This window comes from Lampetra planeri, chromosome 53 (assembly GCF_965212315.1).
Source record: "Lampetra planeri chromosome 53, kcLamPlan1.2.h2, whole genome shotgun sequence".
NCBI lineage: Eukaryota > Metazoa > Chordata > Hyperoartia > Petromyzontiformes > Petromyzontidae > Lampetra > Lampetra planeri.
The window spans coordinates 3650831-3673239 of NC_136159.1; positions in this window are offsets into that span (position 1 = coordinate 3650831).

The following is a 22409-nucleotide window of genomic DNA, read 5'->3' on the forward strand; positions in this document are numbered from 1 at the left end:
TTGCATAGACCGCAATACCTGCAGTCATAATGCAAACAAAAAACACAACTCTGATAATGTATGCACTGTCCTTGAAGTTGATTGGTCCACACCCGAGACAGCTTTCTTTAGAGCCTAGTCTCACATGGGTTGGACCAGATGACGCCATATTTTTACTGGCAAATGAGGTTCCAATGGTATAAACAGACCCTTCAAATACATTTTCCTCTCTCTCGTCGCGGTAAACCTGGCCGGGTGGCACAGTGGTTGGGGCAGTAGGTGGGTAAGGTGCTGACTCAGCCCATCATCCGTGCAGGGTCGATAAAATTAGAACCACTTAGTGCGCAAGTCAATCGTTTGCTATCCACTCCCCAACGTTTCGAAATTGTGGAATTTCCATTGCGGTCACCAGCCCGGCCTGAGCTAATCCCGTGAGAGGCGAGCAACACCCACAGACCATCGGGCTCCGTGGTATAATCTGAGCAAGGGGAAGCACCACGTTTAAGGTGAAGTCCCTCTGCGTGTCGCATGTTCACAACAGCGAACATTGCGAGCTAGTGGTGTGATCTCCCCCCCGGTGCTTCCCCCTCCCTCCCTCCCTCCTCCCTCCCCACACCGCCGTCTCAGCTGCGTTCACAACGCTGACTCATCGATCAGCTGAGGCCAGGAAGCGAAACTTGGGCTGCTTGCAGTCAGCAAACAACACGTAATCATCATCATCACCATCACCGCAATGTCTGGCACGCAAAAAAACTAACAACAGCAACAACAACAACCGATGTTTCGTCTGTCTTTTATTGTTGTTGGCAGCATTCAAGGTGACCGTATTTCAACCAAAGCCTGGTCAGTTTGCTGAGGTCAGTCAACTTGTCCACATGATTCAGCCTGGGGGGTTGGGGGGGGGGATCAGCTGCAGCTCACGCACGCTCGGGGGCCGTCCATAAATGACGTCACGCGATTTTGGACGATTTTTGACCCCCCACCCCCCCCCCCCATTAGTCACACGGCGTCACAAAAAGTCAGACCCCCCTAAAATATGACGTCACAAAGCTCTGCCCTCCCCCCCCCAAAATAAAACATGCTTCAAATCGCTTTAAACTATTGTCATTGTAGTGCGTATTTAATGAGGCGCTGCACTCTGATGTTGTAGGAGAAAACATTTATTAAAAAGTCAATTTAATTAAGTAGAACGTGTTGTCTATATTTATTTAAAGTTGCGCATTTTGATGTGACGTCACATTTCTCACCCCCCCCCCCTCCCTTGAAGGCACGGACAGAGCACTCAGGAGGGGTCACAGCCTCTCCCCAGCGTGGACGTGGGAGCACAGAAGTACAGGACAACAATGGGCAATTGCTGCAATTCCTTCCCTAATCAACGTTTTTGGGTTTAGATCGCGTTATTTATAAATGTGTCGTAACCCTCCATTTATAAATAACGCGATCTAAACCCATAAACGTTGATTATGAATAATATTGCTCGCGAAAGCCTACGTGTTAAAATTCCTTCCCTGATGCCCACCACGATGACCCGCAGCCAAAAACACCTGTGCATGGTGGTTACCATTCCAAGTACGAACAGGGCTCAGCGCCTGCTTAGCTTCCAAGATCTGACGAGGTCGAATACATTCCTGGGGTCATTGGCAAAACAAAAAAACGATTTAAAATCGGCCACAAACTGATGGATTAACTTAATCCAATTGCCTTTCGGCGGTGAGAGAACCCCGCTCGCAAATTGGAAGATCGCGATGTAAATATTCGCAGGTGCTGTCCAACTCAGCCGAATCATCCCGACGGGGCAGATACAATAACAGCAACAACAACAACAACACCATGTGTACGTGCATCGAGGGTGCAGTTTGGGTCACGGTACTGACATCAAGGCCGTAATTATCATATATATATTGGGGGGGGGGGGCATCCCCACATCCCCCCCAATATTTCTCAAAATGCCCCCCCAATATATCTCTATAAAATAAATTTCTGTTTATGTGATTGTGGTCATCGTTGTACTTTATTAATCCCGAATCTCTGCCAGTTACGTACAATGAAACAAGAAAAGGTAAAAAAGAAAAAACAAAGCAATGTAATGCAATACACTATTAGACATTATTGTAACAAATAAATAAAAAGTCCATCGCGTGTGTTAATGAATTTTTGTAATATTTTAGGCAGGAAATGGCAGGAAATTCGTTTTCAAATTTAGATTAACTTTTTCTGGGGGGGGACCCCCAGACCCCCTGGACGATTTTGTCCCCCCCAATGTTGACTCCATGGCTACGGCCTTGCCTGACACCCAACGCGTAGGGTCATGCCAAGTGGCAACAGCAGCAGCAGCATCATCAGCAGCAAGCCCTTTGTCAAACACGCACCACGGGCAAACATGAGGGTGTGTGGGTGATTCCCCCCGTCGTTCAAAAGCGTGAAACGGACAGCTTGCATTTTTATTTAATACCATCGCGGGAATTACCCAAATTCATTTCGGATATCTAGCCATCAATTTCCCATTTAATCAGCCGTCTTCCATCATGATAATCCTTGTCATCGTCGTCGACATCCCTCCGGGGTAGATAATTCAAGTGCCAGATCCACAGTGACAGTATTTAGTTGTGCAACAACTGGCCCCTGTCGTGGCAATGTGGAATGTTCACATATTGAGCAAAGAGACGCATCGACTTGTGTTGTTGTTGTTGTAGTAGTAGGTTTTTACCCTTTTAAACTGGTACAAAACTGACACCTTTATTCAAGGCATCATGTTTGCAATAACCACAACACAAGTGCATATTATTATCATTATCAAAGTTGCTTCTTTTTGTTTGCTTTTTTGACTACTTGTGTTGTGGTTATTGCAAACATGATGCCTTGAATAAAGGTGTCAGTTTTGTACCAGTTTAAAAGGGTAAAAACCTACTACTATATTTTGCCACTGGTAAAAGAGATCTCATAGAGTTGTTGTTGTTTGACGATACCAATTTAAGGTTTCCCGTTTACCCCCAAGGGGTAATCCTTTCCCGGAGGTAATGCCGCACAATATTCTAAACAGCCGTGCCACGTATGTATGCTTGAAAGCCTCGATGAGTCTCAAGACCCTTTCAGCAGGGTCCTGCCACACATACCGATTGGCACGTGCGGTCAATTTCACGACACATCAATTCGCCTTAATGCGGTTATCAAATCCAGAGAACCCGGACGCCAAAAAACCCACCATTACGACACCGAAAACTCCGCACAGATGGATTCAGTCCACTTTGCTGTGTGCTGTTCGGCGAGGTGTACCGATGGCCCAGGTTACCGCTCAGCTTCCGAGATCTGGTCGGAGCTGCTTGGTCACAGGCAATAATTGGGCTTAGGCCGTTCATATAAACGAGCCCATTGTGTTGTTGTTTTTTTCAAACTTAGTACTTTCATTCCATCGCAGCCAAGAACGTGCATTTGTTTAAATAGTTTTAAATCCACTTTGACGAGAAGGGGGGGGGGGACCAAAAGACTCCGTGCAGAAATTTGAACACCACCACCCAACCACCGCTACCGAGCCAACTCACCCACCTCCAAAGACAAAGATCCCCCGTATAGCCTGCACAGACTGTTGGGGCAAGTTCTCTTTGCGAGTAGCAACCAATGAAGGCCGGCACGGCACACAAGTGGGTGGATGGGCGGCACCACGCCTGGCCGCCTTTGTTTACCTAGTGGCGATGTTTACACATCGCACCAGATACTGTACTCATTTATGGCTGAGTTGACCTAGGTGAGGCTCAAGATCGTCATTGGTATTGGGGGTGGCGGCCGTGAACAGGAACGGTAGCGCAGCGCTAGGCCGAGGCTTTGGCAACCAAAATAACAAGGATAATTTTTTTTCTTCCAAATTCGGTTAAAAAACAACAACAATATTACACACAGAGCCGCAACGGGCGTGCGTAACGTCACGAAACGCTAACCGCTGCGCCACCGCTCCCCCACCACCACCTCCTCCACCACCGCCCCTCCACAGCCTCAAGAAAACCGAGACAAACACATGACACGAGTGGGTGGGGTGGGGTGGATGGTAGTGGTGGTGGTGAGGTTTTTGTGTGTTGTTGTGCTTCTTCTTGTTAAAGAGAGAGCTCCTCCCTGGGACGCTGTTGCCTGGCCGCACGAAGCAACCATTGGCTCAGCCGACAACGCGCGTTCGTGTGCACCACGTGGTTGGCTGCCCCCCCCAGAGGGCTTCGTCACGCCGCAGATGATTCGTCTCGACCCTTTCGCGTCTCTCGGCATGGGAGGAATTGTTGTTTTGATTTCTGACAGCTCTCTCAAGTTCGGGCCCTCACTCCCCTCCCTCCCTCCCCTCCATCCCGTCCTCCTCCGTCACCTCGAGGCGGAATTAATAATTTAATGAGCTCATCCCAGGCAAGGGAGCAGAAACGGTTGTACGATGGCCGCGTTCTGAGTGTTGTTTTTGCTCTTGCAGCCAGCGTCAGAGATTATTAATTAAAAGCCACTGAGGCTGGGAGTGTGTTTTTTGTTCTCTCTGTGTATTTCTTTCTTTCTCTTATCACTTTCAAGCGGGGGGGGGGGGGTTCGTGAAACATCACAGCCAGCATTGCTAAGACTTTGGGGGGGGGGGGGGTTCAAGCCCTGGGGCTTCTGTTCCTCTCTGTCGTACGTGGTCAATCCACTGCCGGATGTGGGACTCACAGAACTCACAACCCACCCCCCCATCTCACGCCTTGCGGGTCGTGCGGATTATTTGACCAGACTTCGTCAAACTGCTCCGTGTATTTGCAGGCCCCCTATGTGGGCCCACCTCCACCAGCCCACAGGGGATTATTGTGTCCGTCCGTCCGTCGTGCAGGGAGGGGCTGGGTGGGGCTGGGTGGGGAGGGTGGGGGTGGGAGGGGTGGGGCTGGTTGGGGAGGGGCTGGGTGGAGAGAAGAGGGTGGGGAGGGGTGGGAGGGGCTGGGTTGGGAGGGTGGGGTTGGGTGGGGAGGGTGGGGTGGGGCTGGGTGAGGAGGGGCTGGTCACCCCGTGGTGCCCTTATAAAACTCAACGTTTAACCTACTCACGCCGGCTTGTGCCCGCCCTCACAGTCGGGCATATTTGCGGAATACACCACGCCGCCGTTGACCCTGGCCATTGACCGAGCAACCTAACGTTCCTACCAGCTCCCTCCGCAGCAGGAATGTGTTTTGCCCGTCAACCTGCCCAACAACGCAGGCCAGCAGCCCAAGCTTGTTGGTGCATCGCCAGTCAGCTTTCTGGGATTACTCCATGACCAAGGATCGCCCCGAGTGAGCCTCACGTCTCGCCGGAATCATGATGGCCAAGTCCAGAGACACCGAGACAGCGCCTCTTGGGACGATCACAAATGTGCAATGACGACTTGGACGCAACTTGCCTTGAGATGGTTTCTTTATTATTAAGGAAATCATCTCAAGACAAGCTTCGCTGCGGGAATTCGAAGACAAAAATGTGTAAATAAAAGCGCACAAATGAGTCGATTGGGACGAGGCACAGCAGCAATCACCGTCCCCATGCGACTTTGGAGACTCATGAGTGATTGCAGGTCACGTGCCGACTCAGTTTGCGGTGTCTCTCTCTCGCCCCGGTGGTCGTGTTGGTTTTTTTCTCTGGGTCCTCCGATTTTATTATTACACGCTTTTATGTAACTCACTCTGTCTGTTGTTGTCGTTGTTGTCGTTGTTGTATCCTCAAATCTTGTAACTCAATTTTAACCCACTTCCCAATGTGGTATCGACTGCCTACTTGGTATACTTATGTCATACTGATGACAATACTATATTCTACCATAAAAAAGACATATTTTTAAACACTATTTTTTATATGTTATGTTTCGGCTTGGATCTAATTGTCCACGCTCAGCTGACGTTGGCTGTAATTGGCCACTGTCCCTTACGTTATGGCAAGCCTCGGGGCCACTTCCTGGAGTCGTGGAGTTCATTTCATCATAGCGTGTTTAAAAGAAAATTAAATACTACTTATTCTCTCCACAATTACAGCATTTGGCTGCCGCAGTTACATTTCCACGTGGCGATAATCCGCCAACTTCGTCGGGCTATCATTTGCTGCGGTAGCCAAGGTGGCTTCTGAAAAAAGAGTTTTAGCAGCTCCAGTGGCTCTTTAACCCGGTCAAATAAAAAAAATAGTTTCGTTTTGGTTTATCTTGCGCCACCGCACAGAGGAGAGCTGTCACTAGGAGTGCCCTTTCAGATGTGATTGATGCTGGCAGTGTAAGTCGCCCATCGTTGCGTGCAAAGAACTCGCTCTCTTTCTCTCTGCCTGAGACGCCCCATGAAAAACAACTGCTCATCACATCATCATCGCCATGATGATTATTATTATACTATCATGTTTCGCCTGCCAAATCACGCGACTGTGTTGAGGCCTCGTGTCGTTGCGTAGTGCGTCAGCTGTGATCGCGTTGAGCTGGGAGGCAGAGGTCGCAAACGGGTTTTGATTCCTTACCCGTACCCGGCCGCACCAGGGTCGCAAATGGGTACCCGTACCCGTACCCGGCCGGGTACGGGTCCCGTACCCGTACCCGGCCGGGTATGGGTACCCGTTCCCTACCCGTACCCTACCCGAAATGAGTGACAAACGGTTACTCACCAGTGACTCACGGCCTACCCGTACCCGGCCGCACCATCGGGTAGGGTACGGGTATCGGGTACCCGGTTGCGACCTCTGCTGGGAGGGAATTGTGCCGTCCCATAACCACCTTCCCCGCTCACTCCTGTCACTCTCTCCCGACTAGGGCTGAACGATTAATCGATTTAAAATCGAAATCGCAATTTGAAACAATGCGATTAGCAAAGCGCAAAGGCGGCGATTTTTTGCGATTTGAAAAGTCCGATTGCTTTCTCATTGGAATTGTTTTATTATTTTCATCTTATTTAATTTAACAATTGTTCTATGTTTGATTGTTCTATTTCAATAAAAAAAATCATTTTTATAAAGACATGTTGGAAACAATTCATACATTTTAAGCTATCATCCTTGCATTAGAATATATATAACAGTTCATATTTTGATGGTATCATGTGGTAATGCCCCATCACATGTTTTAAATCGATTACAAAGTGAATATTGAACTGAAGCTTGACTTAAAAAAATGTCATCGCAAATCAAATAAAAATCGCAACATCTGTCAGTAAAATCGCAATTAGATATTTTCCCCAAATCGTCCAGCCCTATTCCCTACCTTTCCAATCATCCCACGAGTCCCTGCTGATCTTACTCCCACACCCCCCTTCCTATCTCGGGGAGTTTCCATCGCAGCTCCCCTCCGTCCTTGCGTGCCTCTCTTCCTCCCTGCCTCCCTCTCCCCCGCCCCGCTTAGCCAAAGGCACGCAGCAGAACACGTGCAAATCATCACGTAGTGCACGCACACCTTCCCACACAGAGACAAAGATCCCCCGTGTAGCTCTTAACAGACTGTTGGGGCAAGTGCTGTTAGCGAGCACCCTTTGAAGACCGGCACGGTACGCGAGGGGGTGGGTGGCCCAGCAACCACACCCGGCCGCCTTTGTCTCCCCAGTTGGCGGTGTTTATACACCGCACCAGGTACTCATTTGAGGCTGAGTCGACCTAAGGGAGGCCCAGGACCGGTTCAGATAATCGTCACCGGTGTTAGCCGTGAGCGGTAATCGCAGCGTCTGCGCACACACATTTCCTATACTTTACACTCCTATCGTGTTGTTGTTGTGTACTGTTTGTTGTTGTAACGTTCTGATCCGCTCCTACTGGACACCTGTGAAAAAGAGCTTTAGAGCTCATCGGATTCCTCCTGCAGTACAAATAAACATTCCGATTCTGTGTGTGCACGTGCGTGCCGTGGGGAGCCGTGAGCGCGCTTCGATCCCCGCTCACGCCCACCAACACCGGTGACGATTATCTGAACCGGTCCTGGGCCTCCCCTAGGTCGACTCAGCCTCGAACGCGTAGCTGGTGCGGTGTATAAACATCATCGCCACTGGGGAGACAAAGGCGGTCGGGCGTGGTGTTGTCTACCCACCCCTTCATGTGCCGTTCTGACCTTCATAGGTGCTCGCTAACAGCACTTGCCCCTACAGTCTGTTAAGGCGATCATACCTGTCAACCCCTTATCAGTGCCCTACCTTATTACAGACCAATGCAGACCGTATTGGTCACCCCGTGCCCCCTATATAAATCTCAACGTTCATCCTACAAACGGCTGTACCCCGTATGGACCTCAAAACTCAATATCCCTGTGCAAGAATACGGGGTAAACCGTATGGGTTGACAGCTATGAGGCTATAAGGGGGAGCTTTGGGCTTTGTGTGGTGTACGTGTGCTCGTCTGCCAGGAGGCGAGTGTACTTACTTGAATCCAAAGCATCGTAAAAAGTTTCATTTCGCGACGCACATCTGACTCGGCTAGGTGGCAAATGTGGCAACTGCCTTTGCCAACTCATTTCAACGTCTCCCATGAATGTTGTCCGCTAAACTGCCTCCTTGTTTTTGCTCAGAATGTTTTAAAAGTTACAGACAATTCACCCGAGCAAACGTGCGTTCCAGCGCATGCTATTTCGTTGAGTTAATCCGGTCACAAGATCTGGCTGTGTGAGACTCACTGAGCTGAAAATATCATAATTGACGTTCTGGTCAGAGTTGACATTGGTGTGGCTTTCTTGTCGTCATCCTCACTTGAATCATCGTTGTCAATAGCGTCGCAATCAATACACCTCATTATGATCACGACCATCCAATCATCATCAATAAACAACCATCATTATCCTCAACAATAAATCATCACGATTATCAATAAGCCACCAGCACCACCATCACCATCATCAGATCATCATCATCCGCAATCCACCATCATCATCATCATCATCCCTCTGCGGTGGTTAAAATAGGCACCAACTGACGAGACTGCATCCCGTGGCACTGGGAGGTGTGTCAGCAGTGACGACTCCTGCTGCTGTTGCTGCTGTTGTTGTGAGCGGACCGGTGCAATTCGCGTCCATGAGCAGCATCACCCGGGACACTCTAGGCCCCGTGAACTGATTCCACCCATTTCGATTTAAAGCTTTCGTGACTGCAGGGATTCATCTTCTTGGTTCTTTCGGTAAAGTCATCACGTAGAAGGGAAATAATAAAATAATAATAGTATGTTTTATTTTTATAATAATAATATTATGTTTTATTTTTATTATTTTTTTATCATTTCCCTTCTACGTGACTTTACCGAAAGAACCAAGAAGATGATTCCACCCAATTCCGTGACTCACCAGTGGCCCAGCGGTCGCCGATCTGCAATGGCTGTCAGTTGCCGAACGAACACATTCTAAAGTCGCTCTCATTACGCACGCGAATTGCTCGCCACAATTGCGCCACAATACCTCGCTGTTCTCGTAAACCATCGTCAGGCGAACTCCGCTCACCATCGCAGCAGCAGCAGCAGCGGCGGCTTTTGGCTGCTCGCCATCGAACGAAGGCGGCGGTCACCGCATCGCGCGAGCGATTTCAGATGCGCTTCTGCGGCCGTCTGGAACGTTCTTCCCTTCCGATATGAGGAAGCCACCGGAGCATTGCACCGTGAAATCGTCTCGATTGAAAACTCATTCGTATTAGGCTGCGTCGACCTAAAGGAGGACCACACCTCCGATTGCCATGGTTGGCCACGTACAGTGCGAAGTTCAACATACGTGGTCATAATTCGAACCTAGGTCGCAGGTCAGTCGCATAATTCGTTGTATCAAAGTGTCTTCTCTCTATTGGCGGTGCTGAGTCGGTGATGGAAACTCCGCATTTCTATGGCAGGACCAGTCCCTCCCAAAAAGAAAAATCACTGTTATTGACTCTGGAGGGATGATGATGGTGGACTGAGTCGATCTCTGCAACTATCTCGAATGCTCTTCCTTTCCAGTATTAGAAAGCCACAGGACCTATGCACTTGGAAATCCTCTAGATTGAAAACTAATTTATTTAGATCGGCTTTGTGTGTTTAGTTTGATGTCCTTCCCCCGCACCTCCGATTAACATGGTTGGCTACGTACGGTGCAAAAGAAGTTCAACATACGTACGTAGTCGGGGTGTGGTTCCTGTACTACAATGACCGTTGGGAGGGTGGGAGGTTTGTACCCTGTTCAGGAAATGAACTGCACAAAGTTTAAGTGTATGAAGGATGCTTTCACTGGTCCCTGCTGCGTGAACAAAGGTCTGTATGTTATCGTTGTTATTAAACTGCAGCAGCAACAGATGGTCCCTAATGATCTAATCTGGATGCACTCCCTCCCCGTTGGTGTGTTTTTTTTTTGGGGGGGGGATACAAAAGTCTCGTAAACTTGTCCCAGAAGCCAGCACGGCCAAGTGAGGTGATCGGTCAGTCAATGAATAACATCTTCTGGACTTTATTTCACTTCTATGGGAAGTTTCAGCGTGGGTTTTTTTTGTTTTACACGAGGATGAGAAAAAAACCCGTGCATATGCGTGGATGATTACGAAACGGTTGCCAACATATTTGTGTTGTTTTTTTCCCCCCTAAAAAGTTGTGACATTTTGTAGAGAACGCCAGTAGGCAGATGAGATCATTCAAAACGTAAAACAAGTAAGCAGTGCTTGGGCAAGATACTTCACATGGTCCATGAACAAGAACATTTTTAAAACTAATTTTTATTTTTTACCAGGCAAGGCCCCACTGAGCCGTATAGCTATTTTTCAGAAGCCACGTGGCCATTAGAAATGACAGCTCAACGAAGTGGCTTATCACGTGGGAATTTATTGCAGCCGAATATTATAAACGCGCGTTTATAAATGTGGAGGGGAAAAACCGGAGGACCTGGAGAAAAATCCACGCGACCACGGGGGGAGAAACGCAAACTACAAATATACAGCAGGCGGTCAGGGTTGATGATCGAACCTACGACCTCCTGTATACCAGGCGAGGTAGTTAACATCTCGCCACCGTGGTTGTTCTACTTGATACTGAACTCATACCCAGTATTTATCACGTAACTCCCTGTCATAGGCCACACACTGAAGTTCTACCACTTCAGGTGATACTAAATGCATTCAGACAGGCAAAGACAAAGATCCCCCGTATAGCCTGTAACAGACTGATGGGGCCAAGCAGCACCTATGACGGCCGGCACGGCACGCGAGGGGGTGGGGTGGCCAGCACCACCACGTCCGACACGCACTCACCCACACACCGAGACGGACACAGCCTGACGGGCACACAGAGGGACAACACACACATGGACACACGGTGACCAACAACAACAATGGCGGACACAACTAATGCATTAACGCTTTCAACTTTTATCTGGTTGGCAGGGCAGTTCATAGGAGGGGTGGATGTGGAGCCCGGCGCAAACCCCACAACGTGGTATTACTCCACCTGACACTGCGACGTCGAGGCGCGGGGTCCTCCCCCCCCCCCCAAAGCGCGGGGCCCGGGGCGTGTTACCCTAGGGAAGGGCCTCTCGAAATTCCGTCAGGCCTCTGGGTTTTTGAGGCTGAGTGCGCTAACCATTGCGCCACCGCTCCACGCCGTAATTTGCACATCATTTGCATGCATCGTAAATCATAGATGGCGCGTGCTGTTAGCGCAAGAATCGACTTTAATCCAATTCATATGTATATAGACCGCCTTCGCCAAAGTCGCGTGACAGCTTACACAACGGCGACACGCGGAATGGAACGATGCAGTTGACAGGGGCAGTGCTGCAAGGGCTAATGAATGGGTGACGTCAGCGACAGAGGGGTAACGTGGGGGGGGGGGGGGTTCAAGAAAGGGCTGACACGGGGGAGGGCTGACACGGTTGTGGAGGGGAGAGGGGAGAGTTCAAGTTCAAGTTCATTTATTAGGTGTAGCCCTGTGAGCCATTCGGCTCTTGAATCGGGTGCAACCGCAACAAACAAAAAAACAAAAACATGAACAAAAAACATCTTTAAGTGAATATGTGACTAAGTGCAAACAGAAAATCCAAGAAAAGACAGCAAAATATTGCAGAGGGAGAGAATGGGCGAAACAGAGAAAATGCGAGGCTTTAAGGGGAGGAGGTGAATGAGAACGTGAGCCACAGCATGGCCAGGAAGATACGAACACCGCCTCCCACATGTCGTGCCCTCAACAAATCTCGTTTGACACATCCCATCAGCCACGTGGCCGTCTGGGAAGTGCAATCGTCTCAGCAGCATCAATTGGTTCAGCACAACAAGCAACATCACTCCGGGCCGGTTTTGACATCCAGTGTCTCGTCAGCAAGGCGAGGCTCGATCGGACCAATGCTGGTGGACTGCCCAGATGTTTATGGGCAAAGGAGCGCTCCCTCTCTGTTCGATATGTGGAAAAATATGCTGGAAGGTGACACTGACGGCTGCTCTGTGCTGCTTCCAGTGTTCAGGGGCCTGCTCAAGGCGCGGCTCCGGCTGGAGCACGCCATGTACCACACACACGTCGGTTATGTGCAGCGCGTCTTCTTCAAACGCTGGGGAGCCGGACAAGCCCCTCTCTGTACCAGCGTGGACGGCACCCTCGTGTTCACTGACCATCACCACCACCACGTGACTTTTCTTTCGTGTTGTGCGCGCTGCATTCAGCGCCACAGCGCGTGGATTTGTAGCGATTATTTGTGTTGCTGGTGACTTTGTGTATTTCATATCGGAATCGCCTCCAGTGCTGTTGCTGCTGGCGGCAATAAAAGTAGTTTAAAAGTCAAAAGTTTCTGTTCGATGTGGGTTCGAGCTCGAGGCGAGGCTGTACGATACACGCAACGCGAATTGATCATTCGCCTCCTCGTAGAGATTCGTAGTTTTGGTGTGGAGGGACAGGTCACGTAGATACGTCAAGGTCGAGGTTACAGTGCTCGGCTATTGCCTCCTCGGTTATTTGACCTTCGATTTATCGACGATGCATCGTTGCGCGACTCAAGAGCCACGGACGAGCGGAACGAAAACAGCGAGAGGATCCGGCTATAAATAGAGCCAGATAGTGTCACCATTGTGCAAACAAAAAAAACGCGGCTCTCAGCAAATATTGAAGTAAACCCAAACTCTTGAAGTTGAGCTTTCGTTCCCGACGCGGCGCTCACCTCTCTATTCATTGACCGGCGGGGTGTTAGCCAATCTGTTTTCCCGTTCAAAGTTTAGACAAATATCCCCCGTGTGGCCACAAACAGTCGGTTGGGGGGCCAGGTGCTATCAGCGAGTTCTGTGACACTTATGAAGGCCGGCGCAGCGCACGAGGGGGTGGGTGGCCAGCACCACGCCCGACCGCCTTTGTCTCCACAGTGGCGATATTTACACATCGCACCAGGTACTGTAATAATTTATGGCTGAGTCGACCTAGGGGAGGCCCAGGACCGGTTCATATAATCGTCACTGGTGGTGGTGGTGGCCTTGAACAGGAATCGTAGCGCAACGCTAGGCTAGGCTTTGGTAATAAAAATAAAAAAGAATATTTTTTTCCCCCAAATTCGGTTTAAAAAAAAACCTAAATTGAGGTTGAGTCGACCTTGTGGAGGCCCACTACCGGTTCAGATATAATCGTCCTCACTTTTTTTCTTCCTCTTGGTTCTTTCGGTAAAGTCACGTAGAAGGGAAATAATAAAATAATAAATATAAAACATAATAAAATATTATATATAATATAATATTTTATTATGTTTTATAAAATAATATTATTTTATTATGTTTAATAAAATAATAAAAATAAAACATAATAAAATATTATATTATATATAATATTTCATTATGTTTTATAAAAAATATTATTTTATTATGTTTTATTTTTTATTATTTTATTATTTCCCTTCTACGTGACTTTACCGAAAGAACCAAGAAGATGAATCCCTGCAGTCACGAAAGCTTTAGGTCGTGCGCGCGGGAGACTTGAACTCGGGTCGCCGGGTTCGAAACGCGGGACGCTCACTGCACCTCCACCCCACTCTGTGCCGCACGTGCCCAGACTCGCCCCCAATTATACAAACTGTTGTGTTCAAAAAATACATTTTTTTTCTTAATCTCAAATCGTGTTCAAAATGTAGCTCGTCAAGACGAGGGCACCAGGGTGACGCAGCAATTGCCCTCGAAACAAATCGACGGGAATTCCGCTACGAAAACCACACGGGTTCGATTCCCGGCTCAGAGGCCAACATCACAGCGGCGAAGTATCTGAAGCGGTCCGCCTTAGGTCGACTCACGCTCAGGTGTGCGAGTAGTACGGTTGGCTACGTACGGTGCGAAAGAAGTTCACTACACGGCACACACGTACATCCCCGCGTGGTGCTGGTCACACACCACCCTCTCGCGTGCCGTTCCGACATCCATAGGCGCTACTCGCTAACAGCACTTGTCCCAACAGTCCGTTAAGGCTATACGGGGGATCTTTGTATTTTTTTTGCCGGCCCCTAACAGCACTTAACCCCAAACTGGCAAAGGTCACACGGAGGACATTTGTCTTCGTGTGTATGTTTGCATATAGGCTGAGTGGATGATATCTCGTAAGAATATTGATATTACTAGGAGGGAGGGAGGGGGGGGGCTTGCAGTTGAGTGGGGATGGTGGCGCAGTGGTTAGCGCGCTCTGAGTCTGGTGACCTCAGTTCGATTCCCGGACAAAGGTGTTCACAGGTGGCCTGCGTCACCACCGCCGTCGAGTATTTGGCTGCTATAAACGTCCACGTGGTAAGTCGCTTTGTTGGGCCATCGACATGTGTGGCCAGATCGCTTCTGTAAAATAGCTATAGAGCTCAAGTGGGCCTAACCTGGTAAAGCAAAAGTAGTTCATAGTTTGTTCTAGAGTCGTAGTTATCTCGGCATAAGATGAGTAACGTGTGCAGGGTATCATCTTCTTGGTTCTTTCGGTAAAGTCACGTAGAAGGGAAATAATAAAGTAATAAAAATACAACATAATAAAATAATTCTCACGACGTTTCGGCCACAACGCAAGCAGCCGTCCTCAGGTGGAGAACAGGTCTGTCGAGAAGACAGAGTCTGAATGAACTGAACTGTCTTTCCGACAGACCTGTTCTTCACCTGAGGACGGCTGCTTGCGTTGTGGCCGAAACGTCGTGAGAATTATTTAATAATGTTGTATTTTTATTATTTTATTTTTTCCCTTCTACGTGACTTTACCGAAAGAACCAAGAAGATATACGTAATTCATCAAAATTGTGCAGGGTACCAACATCAACATTTCGTAGCCGAGGGGTGGCGTGATGCTTGTCCCTTCAACCTTCCTTGTACCATGCCGGCCTGGATAGGTGCTCGCTAACAACAACTTGCGTTCACAGGCTCAGTGAGTCACGGTAAATAATGAGCGACATCTGAACCTGCCCAACCCCCCACGCCTGCAATCACCACGTGCATTGACCAGCGTGGGTGAAGTATGGTCAACATACCCACACGATCGGTGCAACGGTTGCTTGACAAAGTGCTGTGTGTGTGTGTGGGGAGCGGTGGTGGAGCGGTTAGCGCGCTGCGCTACGAACTCGGCGACCCGAGTTCGATTCCCGCCCACGGCCAACACCAGTGACGATTATTTGAACCGGACCTGGGGCTCCTCCCCTAGGTCGGCTCAGCCTCAAATGAGTACCTGGTGTGATGCGTAAAAAACATTGCCACGAGGGAGACAAAGGCGGCCGGGCGTAGTGCTGACTACCCTACCCCCTCGTATGCCGTGCCGGCCTTGAATAGGTGCCTGCTAACAGCACTTGCCCCAAAAGTCTGTTAAAGGTCACACGGGGGGGGGGGGATCTTTGTCTGCGTTGTATATATATGTCCTTATTGTTTAAAGCTCGCGATGTGTTTAAACGTCTGCCATCGGGGCAGTTTGCTGCAAGCGCCCTGCAGGTATTCCAGTTAAAATGAGAAATAAATAATGAAAACAGGTGATGGGGAGAGGAATGTGGTCCGGCTGGTTTACACCTCTCCAGCAAGTGACGTTGTCTTTTAGCCGTGCGCTGATAACCGCTGCGATGCCGCATTTACATTGTTAATTTTTTGTTAACAAAAAACTAGATTTGTATTTTACCAGCTAAGGTTCCACTTATGAACGTTGACAATGCATCAGCAACATTCTAGTAGCAGCCAGTCAAAAGCGGTGATATCTTTCACAGATTAATAACACGGAAGTCTAAGTTCAATAGCTGAGCAGGGACAGCTCAAATAATTCACCCCATGCACATAAAAACGTGAAATCATAGTGATTCACATCCCGGTATAAATGCACCGCTGGATGAAGGCCTCTCCCCAGGTGGTGTGAATAGTGGGGGGGGGGGGTTGGCCATTCTATACCATGGTCAGTGGGGGTGATAGGGGTGGGGATGCTAGGGGTTGGGGCCCGTACGGGATCAGATTTCACTATTCCACTGCTGATAGACGTGGCTGGGAATTGACCTCATGTCCGTAGCGCAGTGCGCGAACCGCTTCACCACTGGTCCATGAGTTTGTTTTCTGTTTGTTAACCACTGCGTAAAACTCTTAACGTGAAATCCAGGCTATTAGACAAAAATCCCCCGTATAGCCTCAGCAGACTTTTGGGGGCAAGTGCTGTTTAGCGAGAACCTACGAAGGCTGGAACGGCACACGATGAGGAGTTGGGTGGGTGGCCAGCACCACGCCCGACCGCCTTTGTCTCCCCAGTGGCGATGTTGACACACCGCGCCCGGTACTCATTCGAGGCCGAGTCGGACTCGGTGAAAACCCAGGACCGGTTCAGATAATTCGTCGCTGGTGTTGGCCGTGAGCGGGAATCGAACTCGGGTGACCTGATTCGTTACGCGGCGCGCTACCCGATACACGACCCCTTCCCAAAGTCCCACGACCGCTGCACGTCATTGGTGCTCGCATGCCGGAACATTGTTGTTGGCTGGATTTCAGTGGAACGTTCACTTCAAATTATTACATCCTGCCTTACGACGGGAATTATATAAACACCGATGCAAACAACAGGCCTGTTATTTAATTGTACAAGTCCGAGGTCAATCCGCCGCACGGATAAATGACTCCCGATGCACCGTCAGTCACACGGGAGATTGTTTAGACATACTTCCCCGCGCTGATCATTGCAATGTTGGTTGAAGGGGGGGGGCTCGGGACTGGTTCAGAACACATTCCTGCTGCGGAGGGAGCTGGTAAGAACGTTGGGTTGCTCGGTCAATGGCCAGGGTCAACGGCGGCGTGGTGTATTCCGCAGATATGGCCGACTGTGAGTGCGGGCACAAGCCGGCGTGAGTAGGTTAAACGTTGAGTTTTATAAGGGCACCACGGGGTGAGCAGCCCCTCCCCACCCAGCCCCACCCCTCCCACCCCCCACCCAGCCCCACCCAGCCCTACCCCTCCCACCCCCCCACCCAGCCCCAAAATCCCCACCCAGCCCCTCCCCACCGTCCCCTCCTCACCCAGCCCCACCCTCCCCACCCAGTCCCTCCCCACCCTCCCCTCCCCACCCAGCCCCTCCCTGCACGACGCACACAATAATCCCCTGTGGGCTGGTGTAACCAGGAGGTTCCTACCAGTATATCCCTCGCCACTGTATGTTATTTATGTTGTCATGTATGTTGTATGTTACGAATGTTGAACTTCTTTCGCGCCGTACGTAGCAAACCGTGGTTAATCGGAGGTGCGAGGGAAGGAAAAAACGGTTCTCAAGAAATGAGTTTTCATTCCAGATGACGATTTAAAAGTGCACGGCTCCCAGTGGCTTTCTAATGCTGGAAGGAAGAGCGTTCCAGACGGCCGAAGAAGTAGCGCATCCGAAAGCGGGTGATGCCGTGACCGTCTTTGTTTGATGGCAATCGGCCAAAATCCGCTTCGAGGATGATCGGAGTTCGCGTGATGATGGTTTATGCTCCTTGACGAGATCAGCGAGTGTTTTTTTTTAATCCTTTATAGTAAGTTCACTCACTTGCTTGCTTGCTTGCGCGCTTACGACCTTGCAAATCTTGCGGTCGTTTTTTAACCCACTTCCCGTGATCCAATCGAGCTGACATTTTGCACACAGACTCGTTGTGCGTGACACTTTATTTTCGTGAAATTATTTTTCCATAACTTTACACTTTTTAGGAATTTTTTTTTTATATTTAATTACCAATTGCTTAATGGTGGCAGGCAATCATCTGACCCATAGGTGGCAGCCATCTCAAGCCAGAGGACGAGAGGACTCTAGCCGCCACGCATATAAAGGATTTATAGTGAAAAACTTTGTTTTTACGGGTTAATTTTTTGTCGTTCATTTGTGTGGCAAGAACTTTGTGTGCCAATAACCGTGGCCCGCAATCGAACTTAGGTAGCCGGGTAGATTCATAGCGCGGTGTGCTACCCATTGAGATGCGTGGCATCTGAACCGATCTTGGACCGCTTCCCCATGCCGTATTGACCAGCGTGGTGAAGTATGGTCATAATAATAATAATAATCACCACTGTATTGTATGCAGTACATTGCCGTATATGCCAGACGTAAAACAAAAAACACACCCATAGGCAAGTGACTAAACGTATTATTGTTGTAACAGGATATTTCATTTATTTTTACGTGCAGTCAGAATGTATGACACGCACTGCATGCGCAGAGGGTTAGCGAGGTCTCGTACGCAGAGATCCGTGCCTGTTCAACATCGCGGAGGTAGTCAAAGCATACCATGTGACGTGGTTTTTAGCCATGATCTACCCACTGCTGGGTGAAGGCCTTAAGCCTCATGCATCACTCACGGTCTCGTGACGTCACTCGGAATCGGAACATTTATTTACACTGGAGGAGGAATCCGATGAGCTATAAATCTCTTTTTAACAGATGTTCAATACGGGCAGGTCAGAATTTAACAATAACAAACAATACAAACACACGATAGGAGTACACAATATGGGAAAGGTAAATAAATCTATTTTAAAATATATAAATAAAACTCCATATCTATTTTTCATCTTACCAGGTAAAGTCCACTGAAGCTGTGAACTTATTTTTAGAACTCCCTTGGCCACAAATGATAGCTCAACGAAGTGGCTTATCACGTGGAAAATGCATAGCAGCCAAACATTCGAAACGCGTGCGTCTAAGTGCGGAGGGAAATACCCGGAGGGAAATACCAGGAGAAACATTCACGCGGCCACAGGGAGAGAGAAAGAGAGAGACATTCAAACTGCAAATATACAGCAGCAGCAGGCGTAAGGGTCGGGATCGAATCCACGACCTCCTGCATACCAGGCGAGGCAGTTAACATCTCCTAGCCACCACGATGATGATAAGAGAGAGAGACACGCAAACTCCAAATACTGTATACAGCAGCAGCAGGCCTCAGGGTCGGGATCGAACCCACGACCTCCTGCATACCAGGCGAGGCAGTTAACATCTCCTAGCCACCGTGGCACCCCTTTGAACAGCCAGAAGGGTGATGAGATGAGTTGATAAGGATGGTAGTAGTGCATGAACATGATGCGTGAAGTAACCGACGATTAAAGTGGCAATGAATCGTTGTATGTATAGTAGTAGGTGTTTACCCTTTCAACTGGTACAAAAACTGACACCTTTATACAAGGCATCATGTTTGCAATAACCACAACACAAGCAGTCAAAATGCAAACAAAAAGAAACAACTCTGATAATGATAATGATATGCACTGTCCTTGAAGTTGAAACATGATGCCTTGTATAAAGGTGTTGTACCAGTTAAAAGGGTAAAAACCTACTACTATATTTTGCCACTGGTAAAGGAGATGTCTCATAGTGTAAATGTTGTATGTATGTATGTTGAACGTCTTTCGTGTCTATGTTGAACTTCTTTCGCATCGTGCGTAGCCAACCATGCTCATCGGAGGTGCGGGGGCAGGACACCAAACTAAACACACAGAGAAGATCAAAGAAATCTAGATGTGAAGCTTTCGTGACTGCAAGGATTCATACCCTTAGGTTTTTTCGGTAAAGTCACGTAGGTAAAAAATAAATAATAAAAATAAACAATACAAATAATAGAAATAATCATAGAAATAAAATAATAAATCACGACGTTTCGGGCGCAACACAAGCGTCCGTCATCAGGTGGGATAACCACAGCAAGAAACAATTGCTCAAGTGGGCAGCTTCAAATCTAGAAGATAATTTACATTTTATTGACCCTGGAGGGATGATGGTGATCATGTCGTGACAGCCACTGGTCTATGAGGTTTCTTCCAGAACAACGCGTACCAACAACATGTTTACTGAAAGTTCTAATGGGGATGAAAGACACTTCTCATGAGCCCTTTATAGGCGCATATTGTTCATAAAGCAATGCGCAAAGCAAGGATACGATCCACTGACCTGGAGTTGTCTACCAAAAACATAACAATCCATGCTCCGGTTTGGAGAAATCCACGCCAGAGTTCTGTAGCAGTATTCAGGCCATGCATGGGCTTGAACAAAGTTGATTCTTTTTTTTAAATAACACTCAAGATCAGATTGTTCAAGAAACCACTTGGTTGCGTTGCCACGTTTTACCTCTGGTTCTCTGCGAGTTTATGGTTCTGTCTATAAGTGTGTGAAACTCCACCACGTGAGTCTACATCTCACACCGTAGACCGCAGAGTAACACAGGCAGCGTTTCAGAACGTCAACCTGTTGCTTCTGTGAATTCAGTTCAACGCGTAGCAGGCTTTCACGACCAACATTATCCATTTAAAGCTTTCGTGACTGCAGGGATTCATCTTCTTGGTTCTTTCGGTAAAGTCACGTAGAAGGAAGCCACAACGCAAGCCTGAGGACGGCTGCTTGCGTTGTGGCCGAAACGTCGTGAGAATTATTTTATTGGTTTATTTTTATTATTTTATTATTTTCCTTCTACGTGACTTTAACGAAAGAACCAAGAAGATGAACATTATCCATAATAAAGTGTTTTTTTTGGGGTGGTTGGATCGCGTAAATCTAAATGTGTCGTTAACTCAGCACCACCCGACACAGCAATTTAGTGTTGTCACGTAAACAACACATGCCGATTAGTTACTACTTCAGCACATTTACAATTGAGTACGACGTTTAGCTGGTGATTGCAACCAGCTTCATCAGGCGATAAAGGTGATGTCATCATCGTGAGCCTGTCACGTGCGAAGACCCGAGGGTGTTAGTGTAGTCATTTAAATTACAATGGATCATGTTAACCTGAGAATATGCAGTGCCTATCTATTATTGGGTGGGTTAGTCAGCGTTAACAAACAGTGGAATGTTTATTTGTGTTTAGTTTTAGTTTTGAAGCTTTCGTGACTGCAATAATTCATACTCTCAGGTTTTTTCGGTAAAGTCACATAGGTAAAAAAATAAAAAAATAAAAAAAAATAGAAATAAATTAAAGATAAAAAGAACTTGCTTTATTTATATAATTTTTTCTATAATTTTTTTTTATCATTTATTTTTATTATTTATTTTTTACCTACGTGACTTTACCGAAAAAAACCTGAGAGTATACTTTTAGTTTGTTGTCGTTCCCCACACCCAGATTTGCCACGGGTGGCGACGCAGCGTGCGAAAGAGGTTCAACATACACACGTAGATGATGTTCATCTCACAATATTCAGCACACGTTACCAATATGATCAGTCGCAGCGGTGGGTGCGTTTCGCAACACATTTATATTTACGCGATCTAACCCAACAACAACAGCAACAACAACAACAAAACTCCTCTATCATGAATCCCCACTGTGAACCAACCCCCTTGCACACCAAAACCCGACACGCTACAACCACAAACATCTCTCATCGGGCTTCCCCTCCCTTGTCGTGTGCTGCAAGCAGCACACGACAAAAAAAATAAGAACGGACGAACCCTACCGACCCTGGAGTGCCCGACGGAGCGCGTGACACGGGCCGCGTGTTTTCACCCGAGCACGAATATCCCGTTTAGAACCTGACCGAGACGAGAAGGCAAACCCGCTGTCACGCGTCGAGTGTGATTGATAGCCGCGGTTCTTAGAAATACACTTAATGTTGTGGGCTCGAGGTATTTGAGCTTGTAACTTTTTATATACACGCGAACCGAGTGACCCACCCCCACCCCCCGTTCCCTCCCTAGGGTGAAATGAGGACGACTTTGGCCAAGTCTCTAGGTCAACAACGCCACCACCGCCTCCACCCAAAAAAAATTATCACCCGAAATGCAACACATTACTAAAGATCTCTTCGGAAGCTTTGCAAGAGTTGGAGCCCGTAGGGTGTTCGGACAGGTGACGAGAACCATCACGCACAGACCGGTTGGCATCGGACCGTGGTGGTTATGCTGTTGTGTGTGTGGCAGGCAAGAGGGCACTTGCGACAAAAACACAATTGTTGTACTGTACTTCTGCGCCACCACGTGCGTGGCGAATTGCGATCAGACGAGCAGAGCCGTAACCGCGTGGAGGATGCCCTTATCCAGCAGTGGATTTAGATTTTTGTTTTAATGGAGGCTGCTGTACATTAATGTATGTTGAACTTTATTTTTTCCCCATATCTGCATTTACC